At 48.7% G+C, this 19,076-nt stretch overlaps 1 protein-coding gene across 1 annotated transcript in view; it reads left to right on the top strand.

Annotated features, from left to right (window-relative positions):
* Positions 1-19,076, top strand: part of LOC142079585 (FERM domain-containing protein 4A-like) — a 77,474-nt gene that overhangs the window by 19,071 nt on the left and 39,327 nt on the right. The window lies entirely within an intron of this gene.

Here is a 19,076-nt window from a genome sequence, read left to right as displayed (position 1 = left end):
AGGAAATGAAACTTCCCATAGCGCCCAAATCCCCCGGCCGCAGCTGATAAGCTGGGAGGGGGGCAGGATCCTACCCAGCACAGGCAAACCTGAATGGGGATTTCTGGAGGCGACGTGAATCGCCGGAAGCACACTCATCCTCGCTTTCTGGGAAGTTGCTTAAAAATACCGTTAACAAAATGTTAATGGGTAACGTTTTTTCAAGTACTGAGTCACTGAGGAGGTGAAATCCTTTGTCGAGTGCCCGGATAACCATGAATGAGCCAGGCCAGGGCTGGAATGAGAACAGCTAAATCAGGATGACTAATTAAACCAAAACACCGTACCAATGGCCTCCGCACGGCGAGCATCCCTGCACCAGGCTGCACCGGGCTCGCCGATGCTTAGCAGCGGGCTGGGGGAAGTTCAGCCGCCTTCATCACAAGGATGCAGCATTTGGCTTCCTATTTCATAGAAATGCCTTTTTAAATTTTTCTTAGTTCAATGAAAAATGAATGGGCTATGGGAGAACAGCTCTGCTAAAGCACTGCTCGCTATATTAATAATCACAGTTTAAAATATACTGTGGGAAAACTATACGAGCTGCCCTGGCCAACCTGCTTATTTGGTTTTTTTTATCAATAACACAAAAAAAAACCCCACAGTGAAGATGACAGTTGAGGAGGCTGGTTTGGGAAGCTCTGTGTCCATTTCTGAGTAAGCAGAAACAATATCACGTGACATTATATTTTTTAACTGTTTGATCGCACCTTCAATGGGAATTTCTCCTGATCAATATAGGAAGCGAATTGCTCTGTAAATCACGCTAACCAGTTTGCAAGTGATCCATGGCTGAATTTTATTTGTACAATAAATCATTTCCCTGTTTTCAGCTAACGTCTGAAGGGGGAAGGCCAGGAGGTGTGATTATGAAAAATTCATACCCAGAAAAAGCAGTAACCTCTGTTGCATGCAGGTTGACCCAGCTCTCTGAGCAGCACCGTGCCTGTATGTGTCCAGCATTGCCCACTGAGGCATCTCAGATGCTTTTCTGGTTAAATGAGGCTTTTCAAAGCTGTTAGGTAGCCTCTACTCAGGGCGGTAGTAAATAAATCGCTTTTGGGTGGAGCAGACGACAGAGGAAGAGGATGTTTGGATTCGAGTGTGTCTCCAATACTGATACTCTTTTTGCAGACGTGGGCACAACACTTTGGTTGTCCTGCCAGTAAAGCCTGGGCAAAGCCACCAGCTTTGGGGTGGTTCTAGGGCTGCTCCGCTCGGGGCAGGAGCGGGCTGGTGCTACCCAGAGGAGTAGTGCTTTGCCCTGGCAGGTCCCAAGGCAACTAGGGATGCACTTTGCCAGGGGAAATCTCACCAGCTGAGTTATTGTTTGTAACTTGTGCTGAGATTTCAGATAGAAGTTGCTTTGTAAGTTCTGAGCACCATTATTTTTATTATGACCTTATCTCAAGAAGAAGCTGTAAATAAAATGTTCATCCAACCCCGAGCTTCTGGCTGTCACTTCAAAGCTGTGTTTTTCTGTGGGTATCTTGCCACAAGTTGAAACGGAGGGCTGATTTGCTGGTTTATGCCGTGAAAGAGATTATTCCATAGCTGTGTTGGGCCTTAACATCTAGATCTGCATTGGTTTGAATCGCTCGGGAACGGGGTTTTAAAATTCTCGTGTGGAATTTCCTCCTTCCCACCAACCTCAGGCTTTCCTGGAAGCTTCTCCCTAGCTAATTTCACACTCCTAGGGCAAGTTTAGGAGAGACCGCTGGGAATCGGCAAAACTGATTTCTCTGCCGTGGGTGAGATCAAAATACCGTCCTCACCTGGATTCCGCAGCCTTGCAGCGCTTGCGTGTGCGATATCAAGTGCTCTGCTTAGCGAAGGGTTCAGGGATCCTGCTGCTTGAATGGAAAGCTGTATTTCGGTGTGGAAAAAAACAGCAGAAGGAGCTGGGTCTGATCGAAGGAGGGAGATGGGTACAGCTCCCTCGAATGGATGGAGCAGGGCTCCTGGAGCATCTTGAAACTGCTTAGGCCGGTGACTCTGGGGAGCTGAAATTATTTCCTCTCCTGCTGTCTCGAGTGCTGCTGGGCAGAAAAAGATGCATCTGGGAACGATCAGGGTGTTTGCAAAAAGCAGTGTATTAAGCCAATGTACTCGGGTTTTGTCTGCAAATTAGCTGTGATCAGACTCAGGGGTTTATGAATATGTCGTTCGAAACATATCAATTGATGGTTAACGAGGACCATACCTCAGGCTGCAGGAGGACAAGCGGTAACTGCGCTCCGGCGGTTGCTCGCAGGAGTCGCCTTGGCTCATGCGACAGCTCCGCCAGACCAGATATTGAAATGTTTCAACACCACAAATTTGCTCCCAAAATGACAAAAACCCCTCAGACTGGCCACACAGCTATTGCCAGTGGGACCCCTCACACACATACGTTTTATTTGCATTACTGAGCCCCAAAAGTAAGATTTTGGCTCAGAGGCAGCATTTATAAGCCCTTCTGCGGACGCTGGCTTGCTTCGGTGTTGGCACATAACGCAAGGGCTTGGGGTTACAGCCATCGGGAAAGTGATCCTGGGTTTAGTCAATCAAAGGGTCTTGACTAAAGTCTTTTCCTCCCAAGTTGAACTGCCGCAGAGTGGTACAGCAGCAGCTAAGGAAAAGCAGAAACACAGGCTTTGCGGATAAAAGAAAGCCCTCCCCAATGTGTTTTGTCAGATAAATGCTGAAATTTAGAAGGGCTAATCATAAACGGAGACAGAGGAGGATCATATGGAAATCTCTTCCCGAGGGTCTGAAACTCAAAGCCTGTTTGACTTGGGATTAGGAAGAAGAGTTGCATTTCGTATGTGTTTCATTTGATAAATGCCTATTGATGGTCTGGTGTGTGTGGCAAGTTTACATAGGATATTTTTTTGACAGCGTTTTCTTTCTGAGCAGGAGCAGAGCGTGGCTTCTTGGATCTTCTTACAATCTGGTTTTTTTCCTGTTTCTGTTTGATGCATGTTTAGTTTCTAATACAGGTTTTTTTTAAGTGTTTGGCTTTATCCAGCTAATCCTTTTCAGCGAGCAAGTCCCCTTTCTTGCTTCTGGAAAATGGATTTGCTCACATTCCCCGCTCTCAGCTTCCCTATCTGTTATATTATTTCCCTCTGACCGTGTATCATTTGTCTGCTGCACATGAAAGGTTTGCTTTATTTAAAGACTTTTGCGTAATTGGCAATCCGTTCTTTTTCATGTGGGTTTTTATAAACACGGCTTTTTTTGGGGCTGGCTGAATCAGGCGGCCTGGCTCGCTCCCGGCTCCTGTGCCGGCTGCCGGTACCTGTTATCTGACCCCAGCAACTGTCATCCGAAAGTGTTAAACCTCCTAATTCTTTGTCTCTGGAAGAGTTATTGCAGAAACAGAGCTCATCTGAGGCTCGTAGCAGAGCCGTCGGTGGGGTCTGGAGGGCTCTGAAATTTGATCGTAGGAAATAACTGGGCATTTTGTTTCTAACCTTCTCCCCGAGAAGCACTGAGCCCAATTTGAAAGAGTCAGGGACAGACGTGAAGGTCAGCACCACACTTGTCCATAGGTATTTGAGTGGTTAACCCACCTGGAGGTCCATGTTACCACTTCTCAAGTAACTCTTGCTACCCAAACAGCTCAGGGTAAGCTAGGTAAGCTTGCAGCATTTCTACCTCTGTGATGCAAGTGCATCCAAAAACACATTAACAGCGATACGTGTATATGTACAGCCAAAATTAATAGGATGCGCAGAACATCCCTTTCCAACCTTTCTGCCTTGCACACCGACTCTGCTTTGAGCAGGTCAGGAGCCCTTCAGGAGCCCAGGACATGTCTCCAGTCTGCCTGCCGTTCTTCAGCATCTCATCCCCAGGAACCGCCTCCAAGCCAGACTGGGAGACGCTGGTAGCTGTGAGCCAGCGCCGGGCTGGCGAGGTGCCTCGTGGGCTGGTGACTCACTGCCGCACGGATGGCTGTCACCAGCATGGCCGTCCAGGTGGAGATGCTCAGTTCAGAGCGTACCGGTGTCCCTTGCTCCTCCAGGCTCAGCCTCGCCGGGGCCAGGCTGAGGCACGCTGTCCTGGGGAAGATACAGCATCTTTTGAGAGCAATAACTCCACTAATAATGGTTAGAGGGAGAAATAAAATGTTCCCAAGATGCTGTTAGAGTTTTTGCAATATTTTCAGTATTGCTCATGGTCAGGAAATTGCAGTCAATGGGGGTTTACCTGCATTTTCTTGCTGCCTCATTTTGTATGCCAATAAGTAGGGTGGTTACTTGGGCTGGCATGGTGGAAAAACTGCAAAGGTTCCCCTTTAGGTGGCACTGAGGATGGCACCTGACTGCTGTCAGGGACAAGCTGTGTAACTTTGGATACAGGATTTGCATGAAGACCACAGCAATATATCCCATCCTCAGAGTGGGAGAAACAAGCCCCGAATTAGGCTGAATTGGGAAGACACAAAAATTGCAAAAAAAATGAGATCCAGCCCTGCTCCACTGCCAAAACTGGGGATCCCTTTAAAATCACCAGCTCCCGGGCTGATGCAGAAATGCAGCCGCGCAGCCCTGACCGTAAATGGAGACGTTTGGGTGCCAGTAGCTGTCCTCGCCGTGCGGGAGAGGCAGCACGGTTCCCTGCAGCGCTTGCAGGCTCTGTTCCAAAAGCGCTTTTAACCATCGCTGCGGAAGGCAGCAGCAGCCAGCGCTGGCCTGGGAGCGAGGAGGCAGGAGCAGGCAAGAGGGTGAGTACAGCCCTGCCAGCCCCGCTGCCCTCCCTTACACCCTTTGCAGGAGCAGCACGGTGAATATATTGCTGGGGTGGCTTATAGGGCATGTCCTATAGGGCATGGAGAGCTGGGATGGGCTGGCAATGATGCCCTCCGTGAGTGTCCGAGGGAGGCTCCCCGCATCCACTCTTCCCACCCAGCCTTTCCGTACCTGCAACGAAGCAGCTGGAAAGTGTCCCTTCGTCTTAATGCAAGGGCTCAGCATTGGTTTGACAACTGTCCTCTGAGTGGCTTTGTAGGTTGTGGGTTGGTGTGTTGCTCCTTTCCAAAAAAAAAAAAAAAGCATGTTTTCTATAAGGCAGACAAATAACTGGAGACCAGGCTGAGCTCAAGTGGAGTTTTTTGCTATGAATCTGGCAGGATCCAGATCCTTGCACTAAGAAAAATGTGCAAAAATTGGATTTGGATCATAATTTAAAATGGGTTGGAGCTGAAGGGGTGCTCAGATCTGTGTTCTGGAAAGGAGGCTTTATTTTCCCTAACTGCAATGTTAGTACTCTGGTTTAACTCTATTTTCAAAACCAAATCTTGATTTACTACAGCAAGAGTGAGACTGTAGTCCAGCTCAGGAAGTGTTTGGAAAATTGCAAAGTAGATTTTTGAGCATCTTTGACATTAAAAATTATTGAGATCCACAGCTTTGGATCGTCTTGGAAGCCGTAGAAGGATCCTGCCAGGCAGTGTCTGAGGTGGGATTTACATCACTGGGACAAACCACGCAACTCCCCCTCCACAGCCTGTGGCTCCTGGCAGATGAATGATGAGGAGCCATCTCTTTCCCGCAGAAAAGACCCCTCCTCACCTTTCACTGCATCTCAGGTCCCCGTTTGAGAGTGTTGTTCATTTTGAGCGTGGCTGCAAATAGGGCAAATGTACAGCTGGGTTTGGTCACCATGGGATGGGGAGGGATGGAGGAGAGATTGCTCTGCAAACAGGGAGGTGGGAGCCCAGACCGGCAATTCACGTCTGTGCTCTCGCTGAGCAATCAGTGAGCTATGAGTTAAGAGCTTTTCTGCTGAAAAGTTGGCTGTTTACCAACAAATAACGTTAGGAAAATACGTTTAGCATTGCTCCGAGGGGAATGTGGTGCTGGGAGCATTGTTGGCTTTCCCAGTCAGTGCATCTCCTAGATGTTGTCTTAGAACGGATAAATGGATAAATGAAAAATGGACCAGAAGAGCCAGGTCTGCTCCCAAACCCAGCCTTTCAGCCTGCAAGGCGTGACTCCTTTGAGCTGCTCTGCAGAGCCTCAATAAATGCCCTTCAAAAAGCATCCACCACCGCCACCCATGGCCTACAGAGCATCTGGTGTCAGGCTGGAGGGCTGTATCTCTGAGGTTCATTTCTCAACTTAGGCTCCAGTGAACCCAGAAGTCCACAGAAGTCAAGCCTGGAGGGGAGAGTGTTTGCTGGGAAATGGAAATGGAAGAGCACAGGGGCAGAAGAGAAAGAAATTTGATGTGCAGAGGTGGGGAGTGAACAATTCAGCTTAAGAGCCAAGAGGGGTCTCTGGCAGGGTGAAGGTGACAAAGCAGATCCACTCAAGGTTGGTCTCGATTATGAGGGCAAAACTGAAGGGATTTGGGTCAGGAGGTGGAATGAGCGTCTCAGAGGTAAATCCTGAGCAGGAAAACTAGGGGTGGAAGAGCCTCTGCTGTACACTCTGGCTCAGCTCCATCAAGGCCAACATGATGGTGCTGGCCCCAAGAGGCTGGTCCAAGCTTGGCAGCTCCCAGGTGTTCTGGGTGCTCCAGGCTCCCCTGAGCTCACCCTGGGTGACCACAATGCTCAGTGAGAATGGACACGGCCCCTGTGCTATGGACAGCACTCAAGGAATGGACCTGATGGAGGAGAACATGCTCTAAGGTGAGACACCAGCAAGGTTGTGCGGAGCAAGCTGGCAGGTCATGCTAATTAGTGAGGTTCACCAGGAGCAGGATTTGAAGAGGGCAAGTAGGGTGCGCAGCTCCAGGGCAGGGATCAGCAGTGAGCCCAAATGGATGGGGGGCACGGAGAGCCTCCAAGGGGATCTGTCGTGCAGCGAAGGTCAATCTGGACAAGCAGCTCTAGAGAAAGCAAAGCTGCGTCTAGGAAAGGCAAGACTGGAAATTAATAAAAGCCAGCAGGGATAGCTCAGTCCCTCCAGATTTGTTCCTCAGCCGCCTGCGGGTTGGCAGAGGCATGGGAGGAGCATTAGCAGAAGATGGGACAAGAGGAGGCAGGGGGCAATAGCTGCCGGGAGCAAAGTGACCCCCGAGAACGAGTCAGGTCAGGGTTGACCTTGCCTATGGCAGCGGTAATTCTGTGTCTTGAGGAGGTTCACTGCGGGGGATGATGCTTCGCTGGCACAGTGATGCTGCGCATTCCCCGCTTTCTGAGCTGCGTGCTGGTTTCTGAACAGAGCTGAGAGCGGGTTTCGTCCTTTCGTGCCCTAAGACCCCCATAACCCAGCCCTGCACATCTATCAGGTGCCACGTGAGGAGCCTCAGGGAACAGACTCCCACAGCAAAGTGCTTACAGCCTCGTAAGGACATAAACAGGGAATGGCAATCATGCTCCTCCGTGGAGTGAAATGAGGGTGCGATGTCCAAGGGCCTGCATAATCAATATCCCTATTATCAGCCTTCCAGAATAAATTGCATTTAAACTAATACAGGCTGGGGAGTTATCCATGAGCTGTCAGGAGAGAGATAAGCTGAAGACATATGTTTATTCATACCACATATGCTGAGAGCTAGATATTCTTTACAGCTGGCCAAATGTGGGTGAAGATATTCAGTAATTTTTTTTTCAGTTGTTCTGCTAAAATTTGTCAAATACCCTTAATTTTGAGCACACATGGAGTTTTTCAAACTTACTTAGTGACAATCCCAGTAAAACATCTGGTGAAGGGAGAAAGCTCTTTCCTTTCCAATGAGTTAACACCTAAATTTTTGTAGAGCATCAGCAATTTAAATTGTCCTGGTGACCTTCCATCCCATACACCAGTACAGGAACGGCACATCCAGCATCTAATGGTTCTGCTACAGAGAAAACCTCTCACTCGCAATTACTTGGGAGAAATTCGAAAATTCACTATTGTTTCTGCCCGGCTCAGCTGCTCTGTGGCTTCAGTGGAGCTTTTGTTTGTGCCTGGGCCAACCTGCGAGTGTCCGACAGTGGCTGTGAAATACATCATTGTAGCCCATGAGATGCTGCTCCAGCTCATGGACAACCCAACCTCCCCCAGCCTCGCGTCCCCCTCCCCGGGGCGACTGCAGGGCTCAGCCATGGGGCACCACCAAGCACAAAGGTGGAAATAAATCGGATTTAGCAGCAGGATGATGAGACTGAAATGCATAGAGCTCCTTCTGCTCTCCGCTGCTGCTCCTTTGTGCTAGACCAGCCCTCGTGTTGGTGCTGCGTCCTCTCCCTTGCCCCCATCCCCAACTTGCTGGAGCACCTGCCTAATTCGGCAGGTGGTGGTCGCTGGTGAGGTTCATCTCCTTTAACTTGAGGCACGTACAGCGTGGGCGTCTGTGCCTGAGCTAGGCTTTTACAGGCGGTGGAGAGAGGAGGGCACTTATAGGGCATGGCTGAGCTCATCCTAAAATAGATCATCTGAAATGAATCATGCTCCTTTCTCTCCTTGACTGCAAAAGGACCCTCTGCAATTAGGTCTTGGGTAGGTGTTCACGCTGTGGATGGTTACGTGTGACCAGCTCAGTCCCGCTTTGCCTCTGACTCTTCCTTTCACATGCCCCTGCCTGGATGAGGAAACCTAAAGAGTAAATTCAGGTAAGAAAGTGCTAAATGTGGCACAGGGCAAAAGCTGCCTTCTGGAAGGCAATGGAAATGGAAATAGAAAATTATTTTTTTATAGCATGGTCTGAGCGAGCAATTTTGAAAAATAATAATGTATGTACCAGATGATTTCAGGAGATATTGAACAGTCTAGAAGAGTGTAGCTCAGAAGGAATGATGAGCAAGGCAGCATAGCAGATTTGCTTTCAAGCCAAGGTAAAAAATGTGCATTTCCAATCCGAGCTAGCATTTCAGGATGGAGCATTTCCCCTTATTGCTGCTGTCGCGCTGCGCAGTACGAATACCAGGTTGATAGTGAATGAGAGATGCCAGGCTTGATTGTCTAAGCTACATTACTCAACTTATAGAAAATTGTTTTCTATTCCCTTTCCTTTTCCTTTTCAGCCACAAGTGAATGCAGTTTAGACAAAAGATCTCAACTTTCAGCCAAAAAACTCTTCCTTCGGCACGGCACAGTGAGAGCCTCAGCCACGAATGAGGCTCCTGGGCTCAGGGGTATCGCACGTAATGGGCAAAACGGATCTTAAGCTTTTACCATCTCACTGGGAAATGGTTTCCTTTCCCTTTACCTGGCTGCAGGTAACCACAAGCGGCAGCTGGCCGTGGCTGCGTGGTGGCAGGTTGGAACGCTTTGCCAGCAGCGACGCATTCGGGTTAGTATAGGGCAGCCCGCGTGTGCTCGCACAGACACGGGTTTCAGCATCACACCTGGCAATGGCACTGAGCGAAGCAAAAAGAAGCCGGATCTGGCACCGTGGTGCTACCAGCAAAGGTTGCTGGGGCTGGTTTGCCCCGCTGCCCACGGCATGCGAGGGAAAGGAGATATCTGCGACCACACAGAGGGGGCAGGGGGCTGGGGACGGGCAGCGCAGGGATGCGAGGAGACCACGCTGCCCTTTCCAAGGGAGATCTGGGTGCTCCCCAGCCCCGCCCACCCCACCTCTCCCTCTTCAAACCCCATCTATTCCCCCTGCCTTTGCCCAGGAGTGTGGTTTTTAGGACCAGTGTCTTTCAAAATGATGCAAAATGCCAACTTCAAGCGATCGAGCAAATCTCCATCCCCCCAGCCTTCGCCCTATTTCCAGTGTGTGGCTTGTCGGTTCTTTCTGTCTTTATTTCGGGGAAATGCCTACTCATGAGCGTGATCTGATGTCAAAATGGATTTGTCTCTCTCTTTGGTGGTTCATTTTCCCGAATTCCCCTCCTCCCCCAGGGATGCGCTAGCTTGCTGACGGCAGCACGCCCATGAGCTCGATGCCCGGAGAAGGAGCAAGGCAGGCACAGCGTCCGCTGCGAGCACAGAAAGGCTGCCTGTGGCATTCGTGTCGGCCGCGATACGGGATGTCATCAGACAAACCATCAGCTTTTCTAATTTTTAGGACAGGGGAGATGGCTCTCGGCTTATAATTGGGTCATGCTTTAAAAAAAAAAACAGCATGACCTCATCATGAGCAACAAGGCATGTGCTCGTTCTCCCCTTACATTCCTCTCCCGACCTCTCCCGGAGAAGCAATCCTTTTGGATGAGAGGCTGTTAATACACATAGGATGTCTTTTACTTTCCCATCTATCTGCACTCAGAGGCAGCTCATCACCATTATGTTTGAATGAAAACTGCTCTGTTCTTACCTTTGCTGGGAAAGTGCCCATATTTGGGGAGAAAGAAGCACAAATCTAAACTCGCCTTAGGAGGAAGCTTCGGTCTCTGTCCCGACTTTGAAGATGATGCTGTCTTGGTAGAGGGTCAAACCAGACATTTGGAGGTAAAGCCAGCAAATGCGCCAACTCTGGAAGGTGTTTATCTTTGGGAAAATTGATTAATAGTATAGATTTTGGTTTAGTGGTTCATCCCTATTTTGGGAGAGGACTCTGTCCTCCGCTGTGCTGCCTGTCTCCGGCATTCCTGTTAGCTGAACAAGAATAATCCCTCCTGTGCGACCAGACGGCAGGCTAGCGGTGCAGCCTGGCCCCCGTCACATCCGCCTTCGGGAGCCACCGTCCCCTGCACCCCCTGGAAGAACATGGGGTGAGGGGTACAGGCATCCCCTCACAGCAACTTTCAGCTCCTCCCTGCCCTCCTGGTTTGGCAGCTCAGACAGTGGTAGAGACTTCAACTTGTCAGAGTGGATCTTATAATGTCTAAGTTACACTTGTCTCCCAGAAAAGAAATTAATTAAAGAGATTTGCCTTTGCCCTTTTTAAGAAGAAAATAAAATAAACCAGCCAAGCCATTTACACTTCATTTCCCCCTCCTCGCTTTGAAGCCAGGACGAGCACTTCATGCGTAGAGTTGTTCTGACCCACGCGGCGATGTGGGCAATGCCGCGGCTCATGCTTCCCCAGTCTCTCTGACGTTTACTGAAGGAGACCTTCCCGGCACCCGTGCACCAGCCCCGCGTAGCCAGGCCGTTGCATGGGACGAGCCCCCAGCTGCTGAGCAGCTCAAAGGCAAAAACACGGAGGGTTTTGGCTGTGGCTTTGGGTTTCTCTTGGTTACTAGGAAGACTGGTTTGTAGTTCTCTCTTTTGAGGATGTTTCAGCAGTAGATACCTAATGAGAATACCTTTCCTCTTAGACTTTGCCTTTACTCCTTCTCCATCACTAGTGGGCAGGGGATGAACAAGCCCATTTCTTGAGGTTCTAGTTCTTTGATTTTTCTTGTCTTTTGAGCAATCAGAGAGTTTATACAGATGGGTTATATGTACTAATGTGCTTCAAAGAGGAGGAAGCACCATCCATGCCCCTGACCTGGTCCATCTCATGGGGATTGGGCACCCATTTCTCACGGCACCCCGCTCCCCTGTTTCCCTCCGCTCCTCTCATGGTAGAGCCAAACCGGGACCACAGGCAGCAGCTGGGATAACCCTCGAGCCCCAGTGACTCCAGTGTCCTTTCTCTCTGCACCCATATCCCATTCGCTGGCCTCCTGCTGGCCCTTTGGCAACCACAGCTCCGTCAGTACAAACATCTGCGTGCTCCAGCACGGCTTTGGGTCCAGGTTTTGGGAGCAGGGGGTGAGATTTGCCCCCCAGCAGGACACAATATATCCCTGAAGATGGAGACCCCAGAGCCAAATGTTTCCAGAAAACGGGGTGGTCACTTTTATATGTATCCAGGATTTTCTCAAATTATTCAGCAAATGTCTCTGAGATACAGAGACACTGACGGTCAGGCACATTTGGTTTGATTCAGAGCTTGTCACAAGCGTTTTGCACAGCTCTAGCTCTTGGGCTTTAGCAAATGATTTTAAGAGAGTCCTTTCCCTGGAAAACACTATGGAGGCAGATAGCATGAATTATTATTTATTTTCACTGTGTGGACAGTTGATCAGTGACAGATGTTTCTAATTACATTAAGCAAGTGGAAATAATGAGAATTAGATAGCAGATTCTCCAGGAATTTACATTTAGATTGAGTTATAATTTGCTATTAAAAAAGCAAATTCAATGTAGACGCAATGGTTCTTCAACAGAAATGGGAGCTGATTATTTTTAATTATTATTTGATTATTTAAAAATGAGCTGTGTTACTGTACTTAAAAATATTTGACTCAAGGGGATGATATAATATGTGCATTTTATGTCTCCCAAAAAAGACATGGAACAATGAAATTGTTCATCAGCAAACATCTCCTCCACCTCCCCGCTAGGGTCATATTGAAAGGCAAATGAAAAATAGGGGCTGCCACAACCCTGTCTCACAGCGCTTGTGCAAAATTTGGCCGATGTCGGGATGGCGGTGACCAGATCGGGCTCACCCAAACCCTCTGCAGCCCTGACAAATTGAATTAAGTTGCACTGATGGAAGACAAGCTGCATGCCCCCCCCTCAGGCACCACGCTACGCTGAGCTTGGCAGGAATTTCAAGTTGATTATCTCCACGCCGTGCATCGCGTGTAGCTGATGTAAAGCCAGCCGAGGCAGAGCAGAGGTGGGTGCGCAGGCTGGAGCAGGGTGGGGGTACGAGCGGGGCTTCGGCGCGCAGGGAGGAGCAGCATCTGCTGCCTCCAAATGACACATATACGACAGTTATCTCCCAATTCATGCCAAGAGGAAATGAGCTGTGGTTCAAACCGCTGGAGGTTTTCCTTTTGGGACTCTCTTGCAGCTTTTTTTTATTTTATTTTATCTCCTAGTTTTCAAGTTCAGCTTCAGACACAGAAATGTGTGAGCCCCCTGTCAGCAGAAAGGGGATTTATGTGCAGTGCAGATTATTGTATGTCTCCGTTAAGAGCAGAATCCAAGCTATAATATTTTTTTACTAACTAGCTGGCTCAGCTTTTATTTTTTTTTTCCTTTTGCCTAATGAGAGCCTTATCCAGAACTCCTTGAAGTCAGAGAGTCTGTCTATCAGCTTCAGTAGGCTTTGGATCAGATTTCAAATCACTGATTCATTATTAATTACACATCTGGGACTCCCTTTTCAAAGAGTTCATTGTTAAATAAATTCACTTTTAGACATTACAGACTTGGCATTCTTGTGCATTTAATAAAAGTCTGGCAAACCAGCAAAGAGCCATAGGCCAACTTCTCTTCTGGTATTGATGGATGGATCTCTACTGAACAGCAGTGGTTTACACTAGAAGGATATAACATATCTCTTTGCTCTCATATAACCACTTTCTGTCTGAGACTAAGTCTGTGTTTGAAACTTCTGCTTTTTTTGTGATTTTTCCTCACTTTTTCATAACTTTTCCCTACCAGCAAGAGTTCAGGCATTGCAGGGCAAAATATCTTTGCTATCTATTTTCCTTTCTCTTCGAAGAGGTACTGGCATCTTCTTCCTAGGACAAACCGCAACCACATCTTCAGAGCCTCCTGGGAGAGTAGACAGGGAGGCAAATGTTCTCCTGATCATTATGGCAAGTGGAACGGAAAATGTCTTTCTAAAGATATATGGTCTTTCCTGTAGTCCTCAATAATCTACTTAGAGTCCACCCATCGAGACATTAAAGTGACCAAGGAGCTGGTCTGGAAGCTCCATTTACACAGAGGGATAGTATTTTGTGGGGGGATATGTAGAAATACAGATTTTCCGACTGAAGTCCGCTCAATAGGAGGCTAGGCTCTGCATGAAAGGACATATTACAGTGTGATTTAATGGCACAGGGTATTCCCACTTTGCAACTGAAGGCACAGGGACCAGCAACCCATACGGGTCTTTCCTGTGCTGCAAGCAAGGACCTCCTAGGCTGCGGTCAGCCCATCCTTTGCTTCTGCAGGGCTACCTCGACACTTTGGGAAGCGGGAATGGGGCAAGTCCTTTTTTCTTCTCCTGATGCCAAATCAGAGTTTAAAATAGCTGAATGATCCTGGTTAATACCAACGTCCAAAGAGTTTTTGGAGATAGATTCAGATGACAGCTACCTGGTTTCCAAAGCTTTCACTTCACCTATGTGCTGGTTTTGGCTGGGGTAGAGTTAATTTTCTTCACAGCAGCTCGTATGGGGCTCTGTTTTGCATTTGTGCTGGAAACAGCGTTGATAACACAGGGATGTTTTCATTCCTGCTGAGCAGTGCTTACACAGGGTCAAGGCCTTTTCTGCTCCTCACCCCACCCCACCAGCGAGGAGGCTGGGGGGTGCACAAGAAGTTGGGAGGGGACACAGCCGAGACAGCTGACCCCAAATGACCAATAGGGTATTCCATACCATATGACGTCATGCTCAGCACGTAAAGCTGGGGGAAGAAGAAGGAAGGGGGGACGTTCGGAGTGATGGCGTTTGTCTTCCCAAGACACCGCTACGCGTGATGGAGCCCTGCTTTCCTGGCGATGGCTGAACACCTGCCTGCCGGTGGCAAGCAATGAATGAATTCCTTGTTTTGCTTTGCTTGTGCACGCGGCTTTTGCTTTACCTGTTAAACTGTCTTTATCTCAGCCCACGAGTTTTCTCACTTTGCCCTTCCGATTCTCTCCCCCATCCCACCGGGGGGGGGAGCGAGTGAGCGGCGGGGTGGGGCTGAGCTGCCGGCTGGGGTTAAACCACGACAATCTACAACTGTTTAAGTTATTTGGAAAGGAAAATCAATAAAACTGCAGTTCCCACCATTTAAGTAATGAAGCTCTGAATGTTTATCAGAGGCAGACATCCACTGAGTCCATGGCAAGCTTTCAATGCAAGGGATAAAAATCAGCACACAGTTGTGGAAGGGACTATGAAGCAAGAGAGGATTGCAACACCGGGGCACTCGAACCCCTCAGTAGTCAAAGCCAATTTCCCACTGCAAATCAGATCTCTCTCCTGCTTTATCACAGAGAAGGACAAAACTTTCCCTCTGCCCGAATTCACTTTCCTCAGTTTTTCAGAAATCACATTAAATACGATTATTCTCTTCACCCTCTCTCTTCCCAAAACTGCAGCCCTTCAGCATTAGAAATGATAAAGGCATTTACTCCTTGCAGTAGGAGCAAGTTTTGTGGTGGGTCCACAGCCATCTGGTAGGACATCAGGACGAAGAGAGAGACCTGTCACACAGGCAGCGTGACCACTGGCCAGTCAGCAGAGATGACTTCAGTTCCCAGAGGGTCATCAAGATCTCCAGCATCATTTTCTGGAAGTCTTTGTGTTTCCAACAGCAGCATCTGCCAGCAGCATGACAAGGCTCTGATCTCTGGGCTGGCCCAGCTTATGAGACTTCGGCTCTGTCACTCAAAGAAATGGACTGGGAACCATCCCTCTGATTTCCCTGCCTGCACTGCTGCTTTGGATCTGCTCCTGCCCACCCTTCCCATTGGGTTTGATGAAAGCAGGAACAGATATACTTAGTCACTCCAATCTCACTTTCTTGTACCATGCAGCAAGGAGGTGTCTGGGTGAGATGCAGAAAGAGGCTTTCTGGACGCTGGCAGAGTCTCCTTCAACTCTTCCTCAGGGAAGAGGAAGGGCTCCAGCATCTCTCGAGGGCAGGCAGCTGCTATCCTGTCCACAGGGGAAGCATGGCCTCAACGCCAGCTGCGCTGCAGGACATCGGTCCCTGCGTCTGCTCACGGAGAGATGTATTTGGGCTGGAGGCACTGCGGGTGAGTCCTTAACACAAGGAGAGAGCATTAGCTACAGTGTAGGGTTTGGGTCAACATCATCAAGCCATCTTCCCATTACTGGCAGTGCTGAGGTACATGAGCCGGCAGTGTGCCCAGGTGGCCAAGAAGGCCAACGGCATCCTGGCCTGTATCAGAAATAGTGTGGCCAGCAGGAGCAGGGAGGTGATCGTGCCCCTGTACTCGGCACTGGTGAGGCCGCACCTCGAATCCTGTGTTCAGTTTTGGGCCCCTCACTACAAGAAGGACATGGAGGTGCTGGAGCGTGTCCAGAGAAGGGCAATGAAGCTGGTGAAGGGCCTGGAGCACAAGTCTGATGAGGAGCAGCTGAGGGAACTGGGGTTGTTTAGCCTGGAGAAGAGGAGGCTGAGGGGAGACCTCATCGCGCTCTACAACTCCCTGAAAGGAGGTTGTAGCGAGGTGGGGGTTGGTCTCTTCTCCCAAGTAACAAGCGATAGGACAAGAGGAAATGGCCTCAAGTTGCGCCAAGGGAGGTTTAGATTGGACATTAGGAAAAATTTCTTTACTGAAAGAGTGGTCAGGCCTTGGAACAGGCTGCCCAGGGAAGTGGTTGAGTCACCATCCCTGGAGGTATTTAAAAGACGTGTAGATGTGGCGCTTAGGGACATGGTGTAGTGGGCATCGTGGTGTTGGGTTGATGGTTGGACTCGATGATCTTAGAGGTCTTTTCCAACCTTAATGATTCTATTCTATGATTCTATGATTTTAGATATTTTGAGGGACAAAGACCTGTGCTGTCCTTGGGTTAAAGCTGACTGTGCATTTTGGCAGCATATCTCAGACCCCATAACTCCAGTTGGCTCAGTCCGTGGCTAGCAGCTCCCTGTGCCCTGCCACTGCATGGCCAGCTTGGTCTGCTCTTGGCTCCTCTGCAGTGTTCCTGAGCAGAAAATGCCCCAAATCCCACCTCTAGGACACTAAGCCTGTGGGCAGACACATGACATTGCAGTTCAGAAACCGGACCACCTTCGGAAGTCAGTCCCAGTCCCAAGACCACTAGGGCCAGTTACAAACCTTGTCCTTGACCTTCATTCTGCAAAAAGAAGATGAGGCAGCCAAGGATTCCCTTTACCTGAAATGAAAGCTCATGGAGAGGGAAGTGGGTATGACCATTTTTGGCCATTGCCCCTTCCTCCAGGTTTGGAGGCACTCCTGCCTTCAAGCGTGGGAAGCGGTGGAGCTGGCATCAGCTTCCCTTCCTAGATCCCCTTCTCCAGCCGATCTTGTGCACTCATCCTCCCCTTCCTTCTTCCCGCGTGACGTTGCACCAGCCGCAGGCCAAGCATCGCTCCTTTTCAGAAACCAGACTGCCTTTGTTTGCTTTCTACCCCTCATGCTTAGAAAGATCTTCCTCAATTCTCCATAAAGTTTCCAAGCTTCTCCTTCCACGGTTCATTACATTTATTGGCTAATTCCGCTATCGCCCCAGTACATGGGTCATCACCCACATTTGTATGCGTTCACATTTTCCAATTATTTCCTTAGTAGCTATTTATCACTAACAGGTTTTGTCTTGCCTGAGTTCTCTCCTAATCGCTCCGTCCTATTTCTTCTTTATTCTTTCTTTGCGGAAAAAAGATTTTTTGTTTTTTAATAAAAGACACTCACTATCTCATCCGGTCATTCATTTCACCCTCCTCATTTTTAATGGGCCTGGTTTATCACCAGCACTTCTTTTTACAAATATCAGGGGAAATAAGCCTTTCTTATCTCCCCATTAACTCCTATGGTGAGCAAGTATTATTTTGCTCTCTTTTCTTTCGAGCTGTGACCAATTATCAGTACTCTCTGTTGCCTCCTCCTTTATTTATGGGGGTCGCTGTGTGATGATGGTGAGCCTGCAGTCAGGAAATGGAAGCCCAGCATCCTCATCCCCTTCTCATCCACCAGCGGATTGTGCCTTCAAGGGCATTAGGAGCAGAGCTGTTTGAGTGGTAGGACCCGTTTGGGCTGCAGGCAGTCCTGACACGTGCACCAGGATGGTCCACGTGCTTCAGCCACACTGAGTTTTAGCATTCCTTGTGTTAGCTCAGCAGGTATCACAGGAGAAATAACTGAACATCTAGAAGTGGAGGCAGGATTTGCCTGTGCCCAGGGTTTCTCCACTGCAACTCAATCTGCTCCATGAAGTGCCCTGTCCCTGTCCTTCTTCTGTTGACACGGGTGACTGCTGGATGTGGTGACTGCCATGACTGACGGAGGCGACCACCTCAGAGGTCCCCAGGCAGCTTCCTGGCTGTGTCCCAAGGACACGGAAACCTTTGTTTCTCAGGGACACACACAGTCGGTTGGCTCCATATATAGGCTCTGAATGTATGGACTCATTAGGGAAGACTGTAGATAATACTTAATATGAGTAGCTGAAGGCAGAGGGAGTTTCTATCCTTTTGTAGATGACAAGTTGTTCACTTTCTCCATTCCCTTTGAAATAACCATCTTTTTATCACAAGCCTAATCCTTGATTATATTCAGCACCTTCTGCTGGCTCAAGAAGCAAAGACTCCATTGGGGGCTCACCAAGAGTGGAGTGGATCCTCTCTGTTGAGGATAAAGTGTGTTAGACCCTTCCCCATGGCCCAGGAGAGTCACGGGCAGCTCCTAGCCATCACTGGAGAACTTGGGGGCCACACTCACGCACAGGAGATTAGAGGCCAGACTATCAGTGGGGATGTAAGTGGAGTAGCACTGATTTACTGAGCCTTGGGAGCTGGACCTACACAATGCATCATTCCTTTATTCGGCTTCAGGGTTAAAGCAGTTTGCTTAGCTATCCCATTTCTTGCGGTCTCTGACCACTCGCCTCCCTGTAGCGTCTGAGCTTTGCCAGCAGGCGTTAAGCAATGTAACCAACATCTGGCAAGTGAGGTTCAGCTTCTATCTCCTGACGTTCCCAGGGGAAGAACTGTCCGTCTGATGTGTAGTATTTTCGTAGCATGCTTTACATTTGAGTGTGTTAAGCCAGAAGCTTCAAAACATTGTGGTATGTTCTTAATATAGCAACTGTATATGTACAGATAATTAAACTGATGAGAGCATCCAGGAAGACCAATATGCTTCAACTCCAGGCTCTTTAGGGGAGGGAGTATCTAATATTGCTGTATGTACGGAGAATCTAACAGTGGAGTCAGCTCTCTTGACTACATCCCTAAGTATAAGTTCGGATAAAGAAGATGAATGCACAAAAGTCTATGCAACCATTATGCTTCTGAAGGCATCCCCCTTCCCCAGTCTCAGCACATGAGGATGTAACTCTCGTTAAGTTTAATTAGTTTCTCTGCACTCACAAATGGTGTGTAGGATAAAACAGGAAGATCTAATTCTATGCATAAGATCTAGTACTATTATTGATTTTATTTACTTTTATTGCCGTTAGATTTGCTAAAATGTGAACTAGCTTATCACGATTCATAAGATGG

The sequence above is a fragment of the Calonectris borealis genome, chromosome 1 (assembly GCF_964195595.1).
Source record: "Calonectris borealis chromosome 1, bCalBor7.hap1.2, whole genome shotgun sequence".
Classification (NCBI taxonomy): Eukaryota; Metazoa; Chordata; class Aves; order Procellariiformes; family Procellariidae; genus Calonectris; species Calonectris borealis.
Note: the sequence above shows the minus strand (reverse complement) of the source record. Positions and strands in the feature narration are given on the sequence as shown.